Raw genomic sequence first — 24,160 nt, 5'->3', positions numbered from 1 at the left:
ATCTCCTGGCCCAGCGCTCCTCCCGCTCAGGGGGAGCCCAGGGGTCCGCCTCTGCCTTTCCCCGGGGCCACGCGTGGGGGAGACGCCGAGGCGCTGGCCAGTGCGCGAGGGCCATTCCACAAATGCAGGTCCTTGGCAAATGTCCTGTGGTTTTCCAGACCCAGAACGGCATGGAGCCAAGGCAGCGCCTCGGGCTTGTCCCCCCCCCCCCCCCGCCCCCGCCAGGGCTGCTTCCTGCCATGGGTGGGGCAGGTGCAGCCGCGGGGCCTCTGCCGCCTACACGGTTCTCCTCTGGGAAGTCCTGCCTTCGTTATCATTTCGGGATGGATGCTGTTGAGAAGGTGCCCTCACGCCCCCGTCCATGTGCCCCCGTCCATGTCCACAGCACGTCTCATCGAGGGTGGGCGTGGACAGAAGCCCCTCCTCCCCCTCCAGAACCTTCTCTCTGGGCCATCCCTGCTGCCGTCTCCACCCCCAGGTCAGGCTCCCAGGATGGAGGATGGACCCCGGCTGCCCTGGCCCCCGAGGGCTGAGCAAGTGCGGAGGTCACATCAGTGGCTCTGCCCAGCGATTGGCCATCCCTAGGTTTTTACTGTGCAGAGGTGGGCTCTGGAAAGGTGGCCCACAATTCCAAGGGCAGCACCTGTGGCTCTCCCCATGTGTCCCTCACAGAGATGGTGTGCACTCCAGGAAGGGACCCGCACCTGTTCCTCATGGAAGCCTCCGTGTCCCGCCTGGGCTGGCACCTGGGAGAGCCTTGGGTGTGTGTGGGGCGTCCTAGGTGGGCCTGTCTGCTTCCCTGTTGGCAACGGCATCCTCTTCCAACCTCTGCCAATCCTTAAAGCTCAAAACCGTCCCCCGCACCCAAGCAGAGAACATTCGTCACCACGGAACAGTTCGTGGTTTTGCAATAAGGTAGTCCCTGGCCTCGCGAGACGAGAACGTCCACTGGGAGCAGGCAGGATGTGCACCAGGTTTGCTCCGGCTGGTGCCCGCTGGGGCTGGCAGCGTTGGCTCAGCTGGAACTCCTGTAGGGACCCCTTCCCCTCTTACACCTGACTGGGGTTGGGCTGCGTGTTATCTGGTTGCTTACGGCTTGCACAGGTCTGGCTTAGTCCAGAATCAAATTCACTGGTCATCTGGACAACTTGGAGTTGGGTCAACTCCTGAGGACGGGTTGAGCGTAACACTCTCCCAGGAGCCATCCTATCAAGGCTGACGAACAATGGGCTGGCGGCGGCAGCCTGGTTTCCAGGGGCGTTCACAAAGCACCACGTCAACCCTGGTTGGATCAGCTTCGGCTAATGCATTCCCGTTGCCGGGGCAACGCTGGCGCTGCCGGACAGGAGGGCTCCTGGGCCCTGCCCGAGTCAGGGGTGCCTCTCCCTCGCACCACACGCTGGGCAGGGGAGGGTGGAGTTTTCGAAATGAAATCCAGCTGTTGCCATAAACTCCTTCCACCGAGGTGGGGGCCCTTTGGAGGGGCGGGTTTGGGCCCGTTTCGTTCAACGCTGCGCACTGTGCAGGTAGAAGGGGCCCCCCTCCGGCGCCTGTTGGACGGGTGAAGAGGGGGACGCGAGCTGCGGCAGTCGCCTGCGTTGAGCGTTCTCCCACGGCTCGCTCCTGACGCTCCACGGAGCCCAGCGGCTCTCCAGGGCAATCGTCCATTGCTGTTGGAGACTCGTGATGGCGCCCGCTGCCCCAGGTGACTGGGACTCTCGCGAGCCGTGTTTGCAGGCCTTGGGTGCCTGCCCTGCCCGAAGTGGGGTTCCTTCTCCCAGAGAACGCGACGTCTGGGCTGTGCGAGGACCCAGGGGAAGCTGAGTCCCCGTGAGCCTCGGTGGGCAGGGGGTTCCCCGCAAACCCTTTCTTCCCGCGGGAGACGCACGCGGCAGGGGATTTCCTCATTGAGCTGAGGCCGATGGACACTGGTCCCTCCTGGGAGTTTAGCAGCATCATTTACAAGATCTCCAAGGGCAGGGCTGGGGGCTTCCGTCCCTAGCGGGGCTGGGGACGGGACCAGGCCTGAGACGCTGAGTTCTTCCAGCTTATTGCGGTTCGGTCTCTATGGAAAGCGCTGTGAACATCTTGGACGAGACAGAGAAGGGACTTCTGGTCCTGGCGCCACTCCAGACCCACCTGCCACCTTTGGCACATTCCTTGGGCAGGTGCAGCCATCAGCCAGGAGGCCTTGGTCGCAGGCAGAGGAAGCTGACTGTGGCCACCTTGATCTAAACAGAATCTATGGGGCCGGCGCTGTGGTGTGGCAGGTTAAGCTGCCACCTGCAGTGCCGGCATCCCATATGGGCGCCAGTTCGAGACCCGGCTGCTCCATTTCTGATCCAGCTCCTTGCTAATGAGCCTGGGGAAGCAGCAGAGGATTCCCCAAGTGCTTGAGCCCCTGCACCCATGTGGGAGACCCAGAAGAAGCTCCTGGCTCCTGGCTTCAGATCAGCCCAGCTCTGGCTGTTGCAGCCATTTAGGGAGTGAACCAGCAGATGGGAGACCTCTCTCTCTGACTACCTGCCCCCAATTCTGCCTTTCAAATAAATAAATAAATAAATATTTAAAGAAAAAACAACAACACAGGAATCTGTGGCAGGCTGTGGATGGCCTCAGGGGCCAATGATAAGGCTAAGGGGCCAGGCTCCAGAGGGGAAAGACCCGGCCGCCCGGGAGGAACCTTCCAGGTGGTATTTGATGGGCCGGTCCAGTCGTTCTCCCTGCTTGTGCCACTGCCCTCCCAGGGGACACCTCCCAGGGGAGACGCCCCAGCGCAAGCTTGGCGTCTACGCTCAGGCCGGAGCACCTCAGTCACCTGCTCCATAGAGGTGGGGACAGAGTGTGCACGGAATCTTCCAGGGTGTTTGAATTCCTGGGTGAGGAAGGCAGGGACTGGCTGCCAAGCAGCCCACAGTCCCTGGGCCCCTCCTGTCCAGCCCCACATGGTGCAAGGCCTGCGGTGTGTCCGACACTTAGTAGGTCTTCAAGAAAGGTTGAGTGTGCCTAGCTCTCTTCCACCTCTACGGCGGTTCGAAAGGGTCCCCCAGAAGTGTGGTGTTGGAAACTTAGTCGCCCACTTCCTATGCTGATGGCGTTTGGAGGGGGCGTTGGGAGCTCGCTCACTGGGGCTGGGTGAGCTCGCGGGAACCTCAGGATGGTGTCCGTGGCTTCCGGAGAAAAGGAAGACAGGCAAGCACGCTTGCTCCGCCTTGCCGTGGGTGCCTCCCGTCACGGAGCAGCAGGAAGAGCCGCCCCAGGTGCTGAGTTCTTGCACCTCCCGGCCTCTGCAACCAGCCCCGAGCAAACCCGCGTTCTCCGTAGGTGACTTGATTTCGGCATCTCATCGTCGCAAGAGCAAGCAGAGGGAGGTGACAACAGAGACACAGGCAGAACTGTTCCCCCTTCCCCTCCCCTTCTCCCAGAACCCTTTGTAATTACTTTTAACAGCCCAATTAGCGGCCTCGTTAGAGTTAATTTCATGTTGTTTCTTCAGGCTGGAATGATGCTTAATTCATCACTGTTTCCTCGCTGTGCACCTGAGTTCTTGACCCAGCGCGGAAGCCCAATGTTCGTGGCGTGAATGCGTGCGTGCGTGCGTGTGTGCGTGCGTGTGCTAAAGGGCAGAGAGTCCCAGCCAAGCCGGGAGGAAAGCCGTGAGTGTTAAGAAGAAATATTCACAGCGTGGGACTAGGGTTGGAGGTGCTGGCAAGACCTTCTCGGGTTAGGGTCCAGGACAAACAGTGTCCCGTTAGGGTCACCCGCGTGACCTGGATTGACCTTGCTGGACTTGCTATTTATCACGGATGAGGACCCCAACAGTTTGCATCTCTGAAGAGTGGGGGGTTGGCGTGCAGGACGCTGGCTGCTACCACCCGACTCCACCCTGGCGGCTCCTTGCTTACTAAGCAGATTTGACTAACGCCGTCAGTTTCTGAGAATTGTGCTTTTCATATTTGAGAATTTGAAAAACTTTTGAAACCCATGTGTACTTTTTTTGCATAATATGGATTCTGATGAACTCTGAATACTCCTCATCTGTATGACTTCAAAGTAATTTCGCACCAAAAGAATTTTCTCTTTTAATTCCATTTTCTGCAGACTTTTTCAAGTGGCGCTGTAGTATTGGATACACATGCAGGACTGGGAAACTGGGAACCTTCTCTCTCTCTCTCTCTCTCTCTCTCTTTTTTTACAGGCAGAGTGGACAGTGAGAGAGAGAGACAGAGAGAAAGGTCCTCCTTCACCGCTGGTTCACCCTCCAATGGCCGTTGCAGCAGGCACACTGCCCTGATCCGAAGCCAGGAGCCAGGTGCTTCCTCCTGGTCTCCCATGAGGACTTGGGCCATCGTCCACTGCCCTCCCGGGCCACAGCAGAGAGCTGGCCTGGAGGAGGGGCAACCGGGACAGAATCCAGTGCCCCAACCGGGACTAGAACTCGGTGTGCAGGCGCCGCAGGCAGAGGATTAGCCTAGTGAGCCGCAGTACCAGCCGAGGGAACCTTCGCTTCTAAACTGAATGATTCTCACTACGTTGAAGTAGCAAGTTCATGCCCCAAACACCTTTTCCTGGAATGACATCTGGAATTTATGTTACGACCTTTCTCAACCAGTCCCTCGCTGCCTCCTTTCTGTTTCTTGAGCGGGGATTTGGGAACGTAACGTGGATGTTTTTCTCATCCGCCTTGCCAAGTTTTAGCCGGGAACCAGGAAGGGATGTAACCCTGACGGAGTCTGCTGGGGAGAAGGACTGGGTGGTGACATTGGTCACGGTCTGTGGGTTCCCCTCCGTACCGCGGGGTTTCTCCCCTGATTGCCTGTGTGTTTTGAAGGGGAAGCCGGGAAGCCAGGCTCCCAGGACCCCCGCAGCCGGAGAGCAGACTGTGGGTGGGCGGCAGCGCTGGGTGGAGGCTGCTGAGACTTTAATTCGAAGGGAGAGCTGTGTGCAAGGGTGGCCGCATGGAGTCTACTCTGGAGACGATCGGGGCTTCTAGAAGCTACCGCAGGGGAGTGTCCGCACTGGGAGCCGCGGCTCTGCCCAGCGCCCGCAGCACTGGGTCCCTGTTCCCGGCTAGGTAACCTCCAAGCCTCAGTCTCTAACCTCGCAGAGATTCTAGGAACCCCTAAATAAATTCCTCTGCAGACTACACTGGGTGGACTACATTCCAGACTACTACACAGTGTAGACTACACTGTCGTTTGCAACTCAGACCCCGGGTTAACTGCAGCCATGAGCTCCTGGGACGTGGGAACTCAGGGAAGCCTGGGTCCGAGGTAGCTGGGCGGAGGCACAGGTGGAGGCACTGTCTTGGTGTCTTGGCTTTTCAGAGGGTTGAGCAGAGCTGTGGGGTGCACTGGGTTCCTTTGCTGACAACTCTTGGAAATGTTCACCTTACGAGTTAAGCAATATCTCAGCTCTCATTATTCTTGAAGTTCCATCCTGCTCTTTGATTTCCTGACCCTGGGACGCCTCTTAACAAGTGCATACAACTGTAGGTTATCCGGGGAATGATTTGCATCCGTCTTAGAAAGATAACAATGAAACCTCCAGGGTTCAGCACCCCCACCAACTGGCACACCAGCAGGGGTGGCAAATTAAAATATATATTCACAAATTTGATGATCAGGAAATTACTCCTGGGATGAGTTTTCTTGTTATTGACTTCAAAGGAGGATTTGTTAGTATGGGCAAGTGAAAATGATACATTATAATTTGCTGTTTTCCATGCAAATGGAAAAGTAGCAGAACTGCGCGTCACCTCAGTTCAAGGAAGAGCCCACCTTGAAAGAGGAGAGAGGCACACACCATCCCCCGGGAGGTGATTTGTTAGGGAAGGTTGAAAAATTGACAAAAATTCTTGGGGCTTCGGTTACAAGTTACAGAGACCCTAATCCCTCTCCAAATAGTTGAGGGATTTATCTTTCCTCGTGTTGAGCAAGTGTAGAGCTAGGTAATCCAGGGGCCGAATCCAGTTGCATGATAGCATCAAGCACCCAGGTTCTTTCTGAATTCCCCCTGCTCTCTCGAGGTTGTGGATCCTGGCCTCATGCTCTCAAGATGGCTGCCAAAGCTCCAGCCAACATGACAGGGAATGGAGAGGGCATCTCCCTACCGAGTTGGCACCTTTGAGAGCGTTTTCCTGGAAGTTCTAAGCCCGAGCTGATGTCTAGTGACTGTTAGCTCCATCTGTGTCATCTGGAGATTAGCTGCAAGAGATCCTGGAGATGTTTTGACCTGGGACTATGGCCTCTCCCAACAACGCCAGGGTTCCAGTGATAAGGAGTAGGCAAGGCAACCAGGACCTCAGACTTGAGCCGGGAGAGTCTCTCCACACTACGCTCTGCTGCCTTGCCGGTGCTCCTTCCCCCTTCCTCATGCAAGGACTTTTATCTCCAACATCCACCCAACAAAATAAAAGCAACCAACCCCATTCCAGTCCTACAGCACTTCCTCCTCCCGCCCTTAAACCCTGCAGTGAGTTTTCTGTTACTGTCATGAAACAACCCGACACAGCTAACTTGTGCTTACAAGAGTGCAGTCCTAGATGGAGCGGCCACATTGGCCCGGCCTCTGAAATGGCTGGTGGAGGGATCAGTGGCCAGCCTGGGAGGGGGGGGGGGTGCAGAGAGCAGGTGCGAGTGCCTAGGACCGCCCTGGGACCTCTTACAAACCCAGCGGGATTCAAACGCGGGGACGCCGCCCCCACAGCCCAGCCCAATCCCATCTCTTCCCAAAGACCCCGCCTCCCAGCGTCATAACTGGATGGATGACATTCCCACCTCCTGGGCGCCATTAACACTGGAGTTTGGCAACCAAGACTTTAACACACGGGCCCTCAGGGGTCGTTGAACATTCAAACTGAAGTCCAAAGCAGAGCAAGACTTCATGCTCAGCCGCGTCTGGTTCCAGAGACGGCAGCGCAATCATAAATCCTGCAGCGGCTCTGACGCCTCGGCGCTGTGATGAAGCATGAGCTGCATAAATCAATCACCTTCATTTTCAAAAACCGCATTTCCATAATTTCCTGAAATGTGATTCCCTTACATATATATTTAGTTGTGTAAATAAACACTTACAGTTATCAGCATTGCGCCAATCACCCTAATGAACTATGCTAATTGGTCGGAATGCCAATAAAATCAATGCTTCATGTAAATTTTACTTTCAAAAAAGCACTCCAGGGGCTCAGCTCCCCCAAGAATTAAATATGCATATTTTCTTTAAAGATTCAGCTTTAATAAAACAGGACCATCCAATTATTTTTCAAAGAACTTCTGATTCAGAGGATCGATCTCAGAGCCTGAAACTCCAATTTAAACCCAGGAAGGTTTTAAAAAATAATTTTATTCCAGAAGGCTCACACAGTGAAGTCCACTTTCCCCGGGGTGTCCACGAGGATGGGTTGGGAAGTCTGCCCTTGACCCCAGGACGTAAGGAGTCACCCCCGACCCCGGATTTCTTCCTTGACCCCTCCCCCTCCAGAGCCAGCCTCTCTGTGTGTATGGAGAGTTTGGTCCTTTTGTTACTGAATAGTGTTCCATAGGATGGCCACACCACCACTTGCTGCTGTTTTGTTTTTTTTTTTTTAAATAAGAGCCAGGAGCTCCATCTGGGTCTCCGACATGGGTGGCAGGGGCCTGGGCACTTGGGCCATCTTCTGGTTCCGTCCCAGGTGCATCAGCAGGGAGCTGGATTGGGACCCGAGCGCTGATCCACAATGCCATGTCACAAGCAGCAGCTTAACCCACTGCCCCCCAAGGCCAGGCTCCTTTTTAACCCCCCGCCCCTCCAAGCTGATGGACACTTGAGTCATGTCCAGGTCTTGGCTGGCGTGAGCAGGCTCGCTCGCCCGTTTGTGTGTGCTTGTGTGTTCCTTTCTCTTGGTCTGTAGCCGTGGGGTTGGATGGGTCTCCTGGGAGACACAAGGGATCTGCAGACTGGCCGCGGAAGGGATGTGTGATGAAAACCCGTGCACAGATCGCAGGGTTTTTTGGCCACTGCCTGAGACGCCTGGAGTAAAGCCCAGGTCCGCTCCGGATCCCAGCTTCCTGCGGACACACACCCCGGGGGGCAGCAGGTGAATTCTCAGGTGCTTAGGTCCCAGCCACCCACATCAGGGAGCCAGGTGGAGTTCCAGGCTCCGGGACCCAGCCCAGCCCTGGCTGCCGGGAGCAGTGGAGGAATGCGCCAGCACGTGCAAGATCTGTCTCCCAGTCTCTCTCTGCCCTTCAAACAACTTAAATAAATACACAAAAGTTAGAAAAGTATGGTGTGAGCGTGTACTGGGATGTGTGTGGGGGGCACCGAAACCAACCCTTGCCTACCGCACTGAGCCAGGAGTTTGTGGGTTTTTGGATACAATGAAGCTAACTTTAGGGTGGAAGTCACTGGAGATTCGCCAGCAAGCTCCACACGTGTCTTCAGGCTCCTTCTTTACCCACAAGGGCGATGGGGCTGTGGTTAAAGCGTGTTCCCGCCCAGGGAACCCTCCCTCTTTTGCTCTCCCCTCACTCGAGTGTTTCTATTTCCAAATTCGAATGTCCCGTGTGGAGCCTGTGGGGGTCCGTTCCTGGTGCACTGACCCGCAGAAGTCCGCAGCCAGCTCCTCTCACAGTCCCAATTTTCTTTCTTTTTGGCTGGAGAAACTTGAGGCGTGACTGTCTTTGGTGTTAAGAGAAGTCGGGACCTGGGAGTGTGTCCAAGCAGGCGGTGGCGGCAGGTGTCGGGTGTGGGATCCCGGTGAGCCAGACAAGACCAGCACTTCACGGCTGGACGCGGCAGCCTCCCCACGGCCCCTGAACCTTGGGGCTGCGGGTGGGGGCTCCGTCCTCAGAGTCATCCGGACTCACGGGGCCGTGCCACAGCTCCTGCCACCACCAAGCCCACGGAGTCCACGGCCGTTCTCAAACATTGGGCCGGCACAGGGCGCCGGCGCTCCCTCTCAGGTTTCTTTTTTTTATTATTTTTTTTGACAGGCAGAGTGGACAGTGAGAGAGAGAGACAGAGAGAAAGGTCTTCCTTTTGCCGTTGGTTCACCCTCCAATGGCCGCCGCAGCTGGCGCGCTGCAGCCGGCGCGCTGCAGCCGGCCCACCGCGCTGATCCGATGGCAGGAGCCAGGTGCTTCTCCTGGTCTCCCATGGGGTGCAGGGCCCAAGCACTTGGGCCATCCTCCACTGCACTCCTGGGCCACAGCAGAGAGCTGGCCTGGAAGGGGGCAACCGGGACAGAATCCGGCGCCCCGACCGGGACTAGAACCCGGTGTGCCGACGCCGCAAGGCGGAGGATTAGCCTAGTGAGCCGCGGCGCCGGCCTCAGGTTTCATTGGCTGCAAGTGCACGGGTGTGGGTGTGGTGTTGAGCGCTAGGGGTCAGGCCTCCGTGGGCCTGCAGGAAGTCGGGATGGGGAGAGTGGTGAGCTCCAGCCATGAGCACGGGGTGTGGAAGGGCAGGCCTGACTTAGGAAAGAACTTGACCCATGTGATGGCTCTGATTGGACCCTGGATCTGGGCGAATCATGCAGTCCACACGTGGATGGATCCCAGCAAAGCGCCATCTGGGACGGCACACTCTCCTGGGCCCCGACTCCCTGGAATCCTACGTGGTCTTCGCGAGGCATCAGAACCCGTTCCCTGGGCTCTGAGCCATGTGAGTCATCTTCGCCTGCTTCCCCATCTCCATGGTGCCCTGCTCTAGGCCAGCACCCAACAGGGGTCCCCGCCAGGAACTGCTCCGGGGGCCCAGACGCCCCGCTGCGCCCTCGGGGGACCCGCCCTCCGCCGGCGCCATCCGCTGGAGCAGGCGCCAGGGGCAAGGCCACCTGGAGCCTGGGGAGTGACATCTGGCACCTTGCCCAGGTAGGCTTTTCATCACCTTCGAAATGCGGGGGACCTGGGCCGCTCCCCTCTCCTCTGAGCCCCTGGGCTGCCATGGCTGGGGCTGGGTGGGACCCCCGTCGCCCTCCCTGGCAAGGAGCGAAATCAAAACATCAGGTTCCTGGGGGGAGGAGGGACCTCGACAGCAGCCAGGTTTTATTTTTCCCCTTCTAAAAAAAGAGGGAAAAAAAGCACAACCCAAACCCCCAGTGTCATCTCACCATCAGCACGAGCAGAAGGGAAAACACGACACAAAGGAACAGCTTGGCCACCAGCCTGCATCCTCTGCCCGGATTGTCTCATTGTCCCCGTCTCTGGAGCCAGCACGCACAGGCTTCTAGATCCCTCTCCGGTGGGAATAGGGGCGGAACCCCGGACGCAGACGCCCCCTAAAAGAGGGAAGCGGAAGACAGCAGGGCCTCTCAGCTGCCACGGGCTGCTCCATCGACTCCCCCAGACCCCGTGAGACCCCGCGCCGGGCAGAGCAGCCCCGAACTCCGAGGGTCTTCGCTGGGACAGTCAGCTCCGCCTTCACCTCACTCCAGCCCTGACCTGGGCTGTCTCAATTTTTTTTTTAAGATTTATTTTATTTATTTGAAAGAGTTACAGAGAGAGGTAGACACAGAGAGAGAGAGGTCTTCCATTCGCTGGCTCACCCCCCAAATGGCTGCAACGGCCGGAGCTGAGCCGATTCAAAGTCAGGGGCCAGGAGCTTCTTTTGAGTTTTCCATGTGGGTGCAGGGGCCCAAGCACTTGGGCCATCTTTACTGCTTTCCCAGGTGCGTTTGCAGGCAGCTGATTGGGAAGCGGAGTAGCTGGGACTCGAACCAGCACTCGTATGGGATGTTGGTGTCACAGGTGGTGGCTTAACCCACTGTACCACACTTTCTCACTACAAAACGTCTGTTCAAAGAAAACCTCTGACAAAAGCTCAAATTGCAAAACAGACCAAAAACGCAGCTCCTCTGGCTGCAAGCTGTGTGTGTGTGTGCATGCGTGTGTGTGCTCCATGTCACAGACCTCCCCCCCCCCCCCGGAACTGCAGCCTCCGAACCTTGCACGTGAACTTGATGTGTTCAACAGCCACAGATGGGCTGAGACCAGTTTGTCCCAGTAACAGATGGTGGGTGTCGAATCTAGAAGCTGATCGTTTGGGGTCAGTGGGGCTCACGCGTGACCTGCGATGAGTGAGGCAGGTGCTCACGCCACAGAACTGTCCGACCCACACCCAGGCAACCCCCACGGCAAAACTCCGGGGGGCTGTCCATCAGAGCAGCAGAGGCCACAGCCCAACTCCCCTCTCCCATGTGTCTCAGCAACTTTGTAGCCAGCAGCAGCCAGTGGGGGCAGGGCACCAAGTCTTTCCAACCCAATGGGAGAGTGAGCAATCTGGGGTGGGGGGGTCTTTTACGGAAATTTGTACTCCCTGGGAGAATGGACGCATATGCAGAAACTCTGCTTCCAGGCCTGGAAGACAGTTGGTTGAGGACGAGAGGCTGGAACTAAGCAGCCGCCATGCGCACTTGAGGAGGCAAGTTCAAGAACCTCGCCAACATGGCAAGGAAGGCAGAGAGAAAGGTGAGTGGGGTTAAGCTGAATGCGTCATCCCGCTACACGGGGACAGCGCGTGTGGTCCGTCAGCCAGGCGTGTGTTTGGTTCCTGACATCAAACACGTGTTAGCAGGTGTACTTTCCCGCGCAGCCTCCTGCAGGGGCGCGGAGCGGAGCTCCGAGGGGATACTGCGCACTTTGATTTTCGCTGTGGTCTGCTCAGAGGCTCTGTAAACCCCTCCCGCCTCTCTCGCTCTTGATCTTCTGCTTCTGCCTGGGGCCCGTTATCTGTTTCTCTAAGCAGGGCGGGAGCGCCAGGTTATTAACGACATTTTCGACTTACATTCTCTCGAATCACTTACCTTCTGGGCCCAATCCAGCTCAGCCGGGGATACTCAGAGCCGGGAGGGACTTGGGGATCACGCAGGGGCTTTCCTGCCCCGGCCACGAGCACAGACCTGGGTAAGTCCTCAGGAAGAGCTGGAGAATGGGACCCCGGTCGGCCCCCGCTCCTCCAGGGCCTTCTCCTTCCTCCCATCACATGGAAAACCTGAGAGGGAGGAGATGCTGATGTCCAATCCCAGGCCAAGGCAGGCGGTGGGAAGGGGGAGGCGGGGAGGGTCCTGCCCCAAGGCGTTAGTCCCAGTTCTGCCCCTCTCTCGCCCTGTGCACCCCAGGGCCCCAGGTAGAGCCCAGCCTGCAGTCAGGGCACCCGACTGACAGTGATCTCTTGGCTCAGGCAGCGGGGGACTCCAGGTCCCCGGGGAGACAGGCGTGCCATGAGTCCTGACGGATGATTGTGGAAGAATGACCGTGCGTGAGGCTTGGCGGGGATGAGGGCACAGGCGCTCCCCAGCCTCGCAGCCAAAGGAAGAAACCAGAAGGCGTCCAGAGAGGTGGAGGCGGCCTGGGGCTGCCGCGGAGTGGTGCTGTGGTCATCTCGGGTGGACAGAAAGCGTCTCGGGGCAAAGCCAACGGGGTCCCGGGCGCGAGTCCAGCACTTTGCTTCGGGAAGCATTGGAGACTACAGAGAAAACGCCAGGCACTCAGCGCCTGGGGTCTCACTCTGCGAGGAGGGGGCAGGGACGCCTCCTGGGCACCCCCACTCTGCTTTCTCTCTCTCTTTCGACCTTTCCCGACTCACTCGCACGTGTCGTTCTGTTGCTGAATTTGAGCCCGAATATTACACATGTTGCTTGGCATATTACAAACCTTTCATTAGCAGCGTTGTACAGGCTGCATCCTTCTAGAACTTGCCTAGCTCTGCTTGACATCACGTCGGAGTTTTAATTCCCATTGAAGCTGACTTTCCTCATGTCTCAGAACCCCAGTCACTGTGCCACTGGCTCCAGTCCCTGGATTTTCGGGGTCACTCTATGCTTTTCATGGTCACCAACAGAGCTGCCGTGGACCCTGGGATATGGGCCCCCGGGCGTTTGGCAGAGGAGAGGAAGGGGCTTGGCCCTCCCAGGTTATGTCTAAGGGTGGGGACTGGGTCATGTGCAAGGGCAGGGGCGGGGTCATGTCCAAGGGTGGGAGTGGGTCTGGAGCACTGGCTGGCAACTGCCTTGACCTCTTGGGGACCCTGCAGGCTGGCCCTTGGGCCACCCCCTCTTTTGATAAAGCAATCTTGACTTTTGGGGGAGAATTGCCCTTCCCCATTGGGGGCAACTGGGGGGATTGTTTGTCCTTACCCTGGACAGGAGGTCTTAGCTGGCCCAGTCACTCTCTCTCCTGGAAATCGGGATCTTGGGGGGAACAAGACACAGCCTGTGTGGTGGGCGCTCACTGCGCTGCCTTTACTTCCCCCTTGTGGACGTGCTGTGGGCCTGGGGATCTCAGTCTGACTCTGGGTTCTTGCACCCCACAGAGGCAAGGGTTCCGAGTGGAGGCACAGCTGAGTGTATAGGTGAGAACAGCACGCAGTTAGAACAGAGAGAGTGATGATGCATGCTGGAGAGTTACCTATGAGGAGAGAGAAGGGGGAGAGAGAGAGAGAGAGAGAGAACGCCTGCGTAGCATCCACAAGCATGGTCAAGGGCACAAAAGTGCCCCGTCCCCTCCTTTACAATGGAGGGGGCGGTGCCCTTATTAAATAAACAAACAGATGAACAAAAGCATGCATGAAGCTCTGGGATTTTTATGGCACCTGCACGTGGGATTTAACTTTCATGAGGTTATCATGGCATCTCCTCCTTCCGGGTCCTGGATGAGACACAGGTGCATCCTGGGAGGTGGGCCTATCATACTGACAGGTGAGGGGGCAAAGTTCCAAGGCTGCACTGGTAAGACCTAACGCCCTGCCTGCTGTCCCTGTATCAGAGCCTCGGGATGTCTCGGTCCTGTCCTCCCAGGACCTACCGCCCTGCCTGCAGTCCCTGAATCAGAGCCTCGGGATGTCTCGGTCCTGTCCTCCCAGGACCTACCGCCCTGCCTGCGGTCCCTGTATCAGAGCCTCAGGATGTCTTGGTCCTGTCCTCCCAGGACCCTTCCCCGGCCTTCCCTTCTTTGGCTGAGCTCACCGGGGTCGATCTGCTGTCATCTACATCTTTATGCTCTTTATCCGGACCCTCCCTCCATTCCCTAGTGCCTGGCCGGCTCCGTCAGTTCCCCAAGCTTGCCAACATGGAGGGGGGTCCCGGGGGTCCCAGGCATCTGATCGGAGAGGCCAACCCAGGTAACAGGACAGCAGGTCTCACTTTCGGACAGGCGAATGCAGTTCTGCTGTGTGCACCCCACTTCAGCTTACAAATCTCTTCAGTGGATGCAGTGTTGGCAGTGCACACTTTCCCTGGCTACCCAGAATCCACTGCACCATCTTTGAGGAAGCACATCCCAATATTCACTGGGAAATTGTCCCCTACTCTCACCCAATGGCTGGACAAACTCTCTGTGCAGGGGCAACTCTGATTGGTCCAGGCATGGGCATGTGACACACTCAGGGCCAATGAGAAGCAGCAAGGCTTTGGTGTGGCTTCTGGGAAGGGCATACCTTTTATTTTATTTTATTTTATTTATTTGAGAGATAGAGAGGAAGATCTTCCATCTGCTGGTTCACTCCCCAAATGGCCACAATGGCTAGAGGGGGCAATCTGAAGCCAGGAGCTTCTTCCGGGTCTCCCATGTGGGTGCAGGGGCCCAAGCACTTGGGCCATCTTCTACTGCTTTCCCAGGCCACAGCAGAGAGCTGGATCAGAAGTGGAGCAGCCAGGACGCGAACTGATGCCCATATGGAATGCTGGCACTGGGGGCAGAAGCTTACCCACTACGCCACAGTGCCGGCCCCAGGACAGACAGCAGAGCTGGGGGCCAGGAGATGCTGGTCAGGACCTGCCACACCACCTGAGCCTCTGCCTCCAGCTGCTTCAGAAACAAGCCAGCTGCTCTGTGCACACCTGACTGTGAGGTGCTCCCCTTCCAGCCGCTTAACTCTGGACTCCTGGTGCTCGCAGCTGAGTGCTCATCCGATCTGTCAGTCATGTCACGCTCACTCTTCAAGGGGCGCCTGTGTCTCAGCCTGGAAGGGCAGCAGTGGCGGGACTGCAGGAGGAAGGTGGACAGAGGCCTCTGCAAACGCGCCGCACAGCTGGCTGCTGCTCCGTCTCCAGACCCAGCTGGCTCTGCAGGGGGCGGACATCACCAGCTCCCTTCACCCCCCTGGAGGCTCTGTGCCGCTAAGACAGAGCGCCCACGGAGCTCTGGGGCTTCAGCTGGGCCCAAAGTGGGGCAACAGGAAAGGTGGAAAGCAGAGCCATGGGACATGACGGCGCGTGGGCTGAGGGTCACCCCGGCCGGGCTGCCGTCCTGCTGGGCACTGATGCTGCTCGGGTGCTCTGGGCCCCTCATTTTTAAGAATGTGGACTCTGGGGTTGGCTGTGGTGTAATGGGTAAAGCCACCACCTGTGGTGCCGGCATCCCGTATGGGCACCGGTTCAAATCCCGGCTGCTCCACTTCTGATGCAGCTCCCTGGGAAAGCAGCAGGAGATCGACCATGTGCTTGGGCCCCTGCATCCATGTGGGAGACCAGGAAGAAGCTCCTGGATCAGCCCAGCTCTGGCCATTGTGGCTATTTGGGGAGTGACCCAGCACATGGAAGACTGTTCTCTTTATCTCTCTGTCTCTGTCTCTCTCTGTAACTCCGCCTTTCAAATAAATAAATAAATCTTTTTTTTAATTTATTTTATTTATTTTTTGACAGGCAGAGTGGACAGTGAGAGAGAGAGACAGAGAGAAAGGTCTTCCTTTGCGTTGGTTCACCCTCCAATGGCCGCCGCGGCCGGCGCGCTGCGGCCGGCGCACCGCGCTGATCCGGTGGCAGGAGCCAGGAGCCAGGTGCTTTTCCTGGTCTCCCATGGGGTGCAGGGCCCAAGCACCTGGGCCATCCTCCACTGCACTCCCTGGCCACAGCAGAGAGCTGGCCTGGAAGAGGGGCAACCGGGACAGAATCCGGCGCCCCGACCGGGACTAGAACCCGGTGTGCCGGTGCCGCTAGGCGGAGGATTAGCCTAGTGAGCCGTGGCGCCGGCCAAATAAATAAATAAATCTTAACAACAACAACAACGTGGACTCCCTGATCTGCTGTGAGCTCAGAGAGCCGGGGTGGCGTCCGCTCCTGGAGGGAACCCATTGTCTCGGTGACGGTTACACACAGAGCGATGGCCACTCGGCTGTCACTGGCCTGGAAAATCGCTGCCTGAAATGACGAACAGCTGTCTTCTTTCCCACGTGTAAATGAGGCACTTGGTTGACTTAACAGAGGCAAAGGTTCTGTCAGCCTTCAGAGCTGGTCATTCATCAGGCGCCCAGCCTGGCTCTCCGGGGGCTATTCGCCGAGCCTCAGGTCGCGTCCCGCGGGCACGCTAATCGGTTTCCTGACTTTCCTGGGCTCGGGACTCGCTTCTCCCGGACTCTGCTAGATGTGCACTCGGTGCTGCCACGGGGAGACCCCCGGCTCACGCTCTCGCTTCACGGCACCTGCCTGCTGATGGACAGGGGCGTCGGACCCTGGGCTGGAGCAGGGAGTGGGCGTTTGAAGATGTCCAGAGTCACGAATTGATCACAGGGCTGCTGCTCAAGGCTCCCGGAAGCAGCAAGCCCCCTCGGCCTGGCGACCCCCGGAGTCCTTTCCGAAGGCACGTCAGAGGGCAAAGGGCAAATGGGTCGGTTTGAGGCACTTATCCCAAAAAGGCAGGTGAAGGTTTCGACTAGGCCACGTGTTGCAGGTTTTGTTTGTTTGTTTTTTTTTTTTTTTTTTTTTTTTTTTGACAGGCAGAGTGGACAGTGAGAGAGAGAGACAGAGAGAGAAAGGTCTTCCTTTGCCGTTGGTTCACCCTCCAATGGCCGCCGCTGCAGCCGGCGCACCGCGCTGATCCTGGCAGGAGCCAGGAGCCAGGTGCTTTTCCTGGTCTCCCATGGGGTGCAGGGCCCAAGCACCTGGGCCATCCTCCACTGCACTCCCTGGCCATAGCAGAGAGCTGGCCTGGAAGAGGGGCAACCGGGACAGAATCCGGCGCCCCAACCGGGACTAGAACCCGGTGTGCCGGCGCCGCAAGGTGGAGGATTAGCCTATTGAGCCACGGCGCCGGCTGTGTTGCAGGTTTTGTAAACGAGAAAGAGACGGTGGCAAGGACGAGTGAAGTCGGGGTTCCCTTGCGTCTCACAGATGAGCTGTCCGAAGGCCCTCGAGGTGCGGACTTTAAGGTGATGCATTCAGGGGAAGCCACGCGTTGAGCGTTCCCTCGGCCAGTGCGTGGGGCCCAGTGCTCTCCCGGATGCTGGGTGGTGGCCGCGAGGACGGCTCCGTCAGCCCCACGGACGTGCAGGGGAAGCAGCCAAGCATGGTGCACAGTGTTGTTGAGCCCAGGCGTTTGTGGGCTGGGCGGACTCGTGTATTTCCACTCAGGATTCTGTCCACGTGGGCTGGGGTTACAGGGATGCGACCCCCTCCTAAGTGGAGGAAGGCTTGGTTCACTCCCCTGGGGGCATTTTGCCAGGGCTTGGCTAGCAGAGGTTAGGGAAGGGTCCGCGATGCCGGAGACGGGGAGGCGGAGACCCCTCAGCTCAAACAGCACATCTTCCCGCCTCGTGCCCGTGCCCGAGATAAGCTCTCCAGGAACAGGGTCTGAGAGGCAGGCCCCGGAGGCTGTGTGTTCACGAGCTGTGTACCCTCCGCCTGCGTCCCAGGGTCCCAGTCTTGGCCTGAAGCCCCGACCCCTGGCTCTGACGCTAGGACTCCCCGAGCTCCGTCGCAGCACATCCTTCTACACTCACGGCCGCAGGAGGGCAGGAACACGGCTTAATGGAGACCGCGTTCCAACTGGCTGCCCAGCGGGGACCCTGTGCTTTCTCCCCCGTGTCCAAGGCAGGGCCAACCACGGCTGTACCGCCCTTCCAAGGTGCTGGGGAAGAGCTGGAAGCCCCAACAGACGTGTGGGACGGCGGTCACAGCAGCCCTGCCCCGTGCCCTGGAGCGGCCTGGAGCTCAGCTTCGGGGGGCGGGGAGGGGCATCCAGGCATCTTAGCCCTGGGCCCGCTGCTCGGGAGCTGGGCGCCGGGAGGGCCTGGACTTCTCGGGAGTTGACACAAAGGGAGCCCTGGCGAGGAAGCTGATTCCTGCTGGTGGAAGAAGGGCAAGGGGAGAGGTCACAGGAGCTGGGCTCTAAGTAAGGAAGCAGCCCTTCTGCAAGACATCAGGGTTGGGGCTGGCACTCTGGCGTGGCGGGTAAAACCACCATCTGCAGTGCTGGCATCCCATATGGGCGCCAGTTCGAGTCCCAGCTGCTCCACTTCCGATCCAGCGCTCTGCTATGGCCTGGGAAGGCGGTGAAAGATCGCCCAAGTCCTTGGAAGAATCTCCTGGCTCTTGGCTTCAGATTGGCATAGCTCTGGCCATGTGGCCAACTGGGGAGAGAACCAGTGGATGGAAGATCCCTCTTTCTCTCTGTCTCTCCTCTCTCTGTGTAACTCTTTCATATAAATAAATAAATCTTAAAAAAAAAAAAACTAGACATCAAGTTCAAGTGCAAAGGGCAAAAGCAACAAAGTTGCTTGAGTGGCAGAATATTGTAAACACTGGCATTTTGTAATAGCAATGTTGAATCAGCCATTTTAACGTATCCAAAAGAGGCTACATCTCATAGATGTGTAATAGCCACTGTCCTTTAAAAGTGCATTAGCAAGCTTCTCTGACCACTTACGCATGTGCACCATTCCCATTGCTGCTTCTCTTTTTTTTTAAGTTTTTTTTTTTTTTTCATTTGAAAGACAGAGTTACAGAAAGAGGTAGAGCCAGAGAGAGAGAGAGAGAGAGAAGTCTTCCATCCATTGGTTCACTCCCTAGATGACTGCAATAGCCAGAGCTGAGCTGATCTGAAGCCAGGAGCCAGGAGCTTCTTCCAGGTCTCCCATGTGGGTGCAGGGGCCCAAGCACTTGGGCCATCCTCTACTGCTTTCCCAGGCCACAGCAGGGAGCTGGATCAGAAGTGGAACAGCGGGTCTCAAACCAGTGCCCATATGGGATGCTGGCACCACAGGCTGGGGCTTTAACCTGCTGAGCCACAGTGCTGACCCCTCCCATTGCTTCTTGAAAGTTCCCTTCTATTCCCCTGATAATTTGATCTTATTTCAACATATTTTCACCCTATCCATTGTTTGGCTTTTAAAACTATGTTGCTTAAAATTTCATCTGGACTGAGTTATTGCTGGAATTGTTGATGACACTCAAGTAATCAAAACACCAAATATGTACCATATATTTTGATAAATGAGTGTTAACTGTAAAGACAATATTTTGTTTAGAAGTTTTTTAAGGGGCCGGCGCTGTGGTGCAGTGGGTTAAGGCCCTGGCCTGAAGTGCCAACATCCCATATGGGCGCCGGTTCGAGTCCTGGCTGCTCCTCTTCCTGTGCAGCTTTCTGCTATGGCCTGGGAAAGCAGTAGAAGATGGCCCAAGTCCTTGGGCCCCTGCAACCACATGGAAGACCCAGAAGAAGCTCCTGGCTTCGGATCAAAGTGGCTCTGGCCGTTGCAGCCACCTGGGGAGTGAACCAGTGGTTGGAAGATCTCTCTGTCTCTATCTCTTTCTGTAACTCTGTCTTTCAAATAAATAAATCTTTAAAAAAAAGTTTTTTAAAACTTATTCATTTGAGAGGCAGAATGAGAGACACAGAGCTCCCATCCACTGGTTCACTCCCCAAATGCCTGCAACAAGCGGCAGCCAGGAACACAGTCCAAGCCTCCCACGTGATTGGCGGCCACCCCGTCACTTGAGCCATCGCCGCTGCCTCCCAGGGTCGCTGACTGGAGGCCTTCAACTCACTTGTCCCTGGAACTGACAAGCTGCCGGGTTTAACCCAGGCAAGGTTTGCTGGGGACTTGAGGCTGCGGACAAGGGAGACAGCATGGCAGATGGAGGTGCCAGAGCCTGGCTCCCCCACGGGATCTGAGCGGGCTCCCCTACAGGAGCTGAGCGGGCTGCCCCACGGGAGCTGTCACCACATCTCTGGCTCATCCACACTGCACTGCAGTTTGCACCTGGCTTGGTGTCCTGCATGGGCGCTGCTCACCACCACCTCCCCAGGACAGCTGCCCTTCCCCCTACCCCCGGTCCTACAGGGCTGTTCCGGGTGCAGGATGAGGCGGTCCCCAAGGGCGCGAGGGGTCTTTGTGGTTAGAGCTTAGGAGCGTCTTGCTCCTGATTGCCTGGGAGTTGGGTGGGGCATCCCGTGGTTGCTGCCTGACAACTGGATACGTGGGCAGGCGGCTGGTAGGCACACGACCGGGTGGGGAGGGGCTTGGTTCCTGGAGTCAGGTCCTGTTCCCCGCCTGTCTCCAGGGGACTGTCAGGGAGGTGGACTCAAGAGCTGGAGCCAGGGTTTGGGCCCTGGGACTTGAGTGGGGGACACAGGCACCTGAGCGGCTGGGCCAGATGCCCACCCCAGAAAGCACGTCATGAGGAGTGGATGAAGGCGACCGCGGAGTCTTCAGTAAGGGACCCTTGCCTGCTCCATGCTGTTCCTTTGTTGGCCATGAGGGAGGTCTGCAGGCCTGGAAGCCAAGCACCATGGGAAGGCTGTGCGTGGTGAGAAGGGAGGACAACAGGAAGGAGAGCGTCTCGTGCCGATGCAGGCACGGCTCAGCCTCCCCTTCCTGGCTTCCCCACTTGCACTGGAACCACCGGTACCGGGCGAGGGGCACCGGCCCTGTCTCCAGGGACGTGGCTCCCTCACGCCCTGCCACACAGCCCACGAGGAGGATTTCCATTTGCTTGTGGACAGCACCACACTGCTCCTCCCCACGTTCCCATCCATCTCACCTCCGTGTCTCCTCCACCCCACCCGTCCCCACTCCTGCCTCCCCTGCCCGCCCCCCCCATCTCCTCTGCCTCTCCCTCTCCCTGCCACACTCTTCTTTCTCCTTGAAATCCTTATCACAGAACTAAGGCCTGGATGCCATTTGCATAAAATCATTACCAAGAGGGCCAGTGTGACATTTCTTTATGGACCTGGGTCCACGCGCTTGACAAATGGAGCCGGTCTGGAGGGAAGCGCGTTGCTAACGTTCTGTTGGAATTTCACTGTGGTGACCAAACAGACTGGGGCGAAGCGGATGAATTCCAGTCCCAAGCCTCAGAAATGAAAAGGCAGCTGCAAATTAGGTTTGAAATGGACATCCCTGTCCCGCGAGGCTTCGCGGTGACAAATGGATTAGTCCCCAGGTGGAACACGACCTGATTTTCTTCCTTGCGGCAGAGCGCGCTGACGGGGGCTGGGTCTGGGGGCCCCCGTCACCCTCTGTCTCATAGCCTGGTGCCTCTCCGCCGAGCTAATTAAATCGCTGGCGGAGCCGAGCCTTCAGAAACCCTCAAAAACCTGGGTCCTCGAGCGCATTGATTAATTAATATTTAATTCCCCTTAATGTAAAGTGAAGTCTATTTAATTATCATGCTATTATTTATGATTTTTGGAACGACCACGGAAGGGGAATTGAAGTCCCCGGTGACCTCTGTCCGTGTTCCGCCAGCGCCAAGGCACGTGGGCAGCTAAGCGTAGACAACTGTTGGACAACTGTCTTCTTGCTACTTCCGGGGGCACCCACTGCGAGGAGGAAGGGTGACCCTGCAGACGCGGCCGTGGGACGGCGCCTGAGCCCACGCCCCCAGGCCTCACTTCAGTTGGGAAGCCCGGGTTCCGCTCCGGTGAGAAGCACCGGCCCGACTGCAGCCACTGCGCATGTCCGCAGCTGCTTTTCTTTATCTGCGACCTGGCCAGCGGAGCCTCGTGGGTGCTGCTGTCCTCGGGGCGGCGGTGGCCTCCTCGGGCGGGCAGCCTCTCCGGTGGCTTCCGTCTTGCTGCGTGGGCCGTGCAGAGCCTCTGCTGTCCTCACGGTGCAGGGCAGGGAGCCTGGAGCTTGGGCACCTGCAGCGAACGCTGCGGCCCATCCCCGCCTCTTCCACTCACACCCACCCTGGGATGGGGAGGGGCGGTGCCACCCTTCCCGTTCCAGAGGAGGGGAGAAGCAGGCCGCACGACCACGTGGTTTCCATCTTTCTTCCTTCCAGAAACGACGGCCGTGTCCCGGGCCCTCCTGTGCAAACGGAGCCACGGCTGCTTTCCTCTGTGGGAACGTCGCAGCTTCCGGGTGATGTGAGTGGCTATTTGTTCTCTTTCTCTTTTTCATAACTCAGGGCTGAAGTCCTCTTGCCAGGACCAGTGCCCGAGAGGCAGCAGGCTTCAGGGTATTTGATGACTGGCTGAATGAATGAGCGAAGGCCAGCAAGGCTTCTCCATGGCTCCAGGAAGGGGGGTGGGGGAGGGGTCCTTCCCCAGGTGCCACTGCTGCTCTTGGAATGCGGCTCCAGGGGACGGGGTCAGAGTTCCACAATGACACCACACGGCCAGGAAACACCTGTGCGCTGTCGCGGTTGGCTCTTACCCGGTGTGCAGAGACCTTGCTGCCGAATCACTCTTGTTGCACGTGCGTTTCAACACTTGGGGAGCGCCAGGCCCCGTGCTGAGGTGTGCAGGGTGTTGCGGACTCCCCACCAGATCGTCCCCACTCTACAGATGAGGCACCGTCCCTCCCCTTTATAAAGCTTACTCCTTTGATAAGCACAGTGAGCCGGCTTTCGTCTGATGGCTCAGCCCCAGAACTGGGGCCCTGGCTGCAGCCTGGGGCTGGGACTCAATCCAGCAGGGACCCAACAGGGGCCAGAGCTGGGCATCGGATAAGGTGCTCTGTTGGGGTCCTGAACAGTATTTTAATGACCCCCCGACTCACTTTTTTTTTTTTAAGAATTATTTTATTTATTTGAAAGACAGAGTTAAGTTACAGAGAGAGGTAGAGCCAGAGAGAGGTCTTCCATTCTGCTGGTTCACTCCCTAAATGACCACAATGGCCAGAGCTGCGCTGATCCGAAGCCAGGAGCCAGGAGCTTCTCCCGGGTCTCCCATGCAGGTGTAGGGGCCCAAGGACTTGGGCCATCTTGTACTGCTTTCCCAGGCCATAACAGAGAGCTGGATGGGAAGAGGAGCAGCCAGGACTCGAACCAGCGCCCCTATGCTGCAGGCTGGGGCTTTAACCCACTGCACCACAGCACCAGCCCCTGGACTCACTTTTGAAGGAACTACATTCTCGCCACCAGGCCCACCCCTGGTCCAGTGCAGACAGACTTGGCCCACCTGGACAGAGCTCAGGACTTCCTAGGAGGGAAGAGCACCTGCTCCCTCGGTCTGTCACTCCTGAGAAAGCTCCTCTCACTGTCTCAGGCTCCCTCCATGGCTGGCTAAGTGGGTCCTGTCCTGCGGCTCGGTGAGTGAGGGCCGGACAGACGCCGGGATCGGAGCCCTTGTGCTTCACAGCGCTCGCGGTGGGAACTCAATGAATGTCCTTGAAGTCTGGGGCAAGGAAAAAAGGACAAGAGGGAGAGGTGGGGGCGGGGAAGGAGGACCCCTCCCCAGGGGTGCTCTCCTGGCTGCGCCCCTCCCCCCAGTGCAGGTTCAAAGACGGATCCTGTTCGGGAAGCAGGTGGCTTGGGAAAGCCGTGCCCTCTGCGGCCCCTCTGGGGAGCCCTGCCCCGCCCGGCCCCGCAGCTCTGGCCCGGAGGATGCTCTTGTGGCGAGAGCACCCGTCTCTGTCTCGGGAGGCGGGCAGGGTTCTGGGCCAGGGTGTGCAAGGCCTCTCTGAGGCTTCATCGGGGCAGAGAGTGCCCAGACATCCCCATACCCCCAACAGGACAGGACGGGGAGCGTGAGAAACGCACACCTCCCAGTTGGTGCCATCTCTGCTGACAGAGGCGGGGCCTCTGGCCTCGAGAGGAAGGGGAAGACACTTCTCACCCTGCTCTGCTTTCTGTGGTTGGGGTGTGGAATTGTGGCTCTGCACCTCCTGGGTGGCTCCCCTTGGCCTTCACTGTGCCAGAGGCTGCAGCGTGGGGAAACCAGGCATCCCCAGGGCAACGCGGGGCTCCGGGATTCCCATGCAACCTGCCCCAGGAGGTGGGACTCGCCCACTCTCCCACTGGCTCACTCTCAACAATTTGGTGACAGCCTCAGTGACCAGCCCTTCTGGAAGCCAAGTGTGATGCTAGCACGGGTGCTAAATGCACGTCTCTGAACCACTCTCCCCGGCTCATTTCTCGCATCATGGGGAAATCAGTCATGGTAAGAATCCCTGGGGCAGCTTAAGCCGCAGCCTGCAGCCCCAGCGTCCCAACACTGGTTCGAGTCCCAGCTGCTCT

Source organism: Oryctolagus cuniculus, chromosome 11, assembly GCF_964237555.1.
Source record: "Oryctolagus cuniculus chromosome 11, mOryCun1.1, whole genome shotgun sequence".
Taxonomy (NCBI): Eukaryota; Metazoa; Chordata; class Mammalia; order Lagomorpha; family Leporidae; genus Oryctolagus; species Oryctolagus cuniculus.
Note: the sequence above shows the minus strand (reverse complement) of the source record.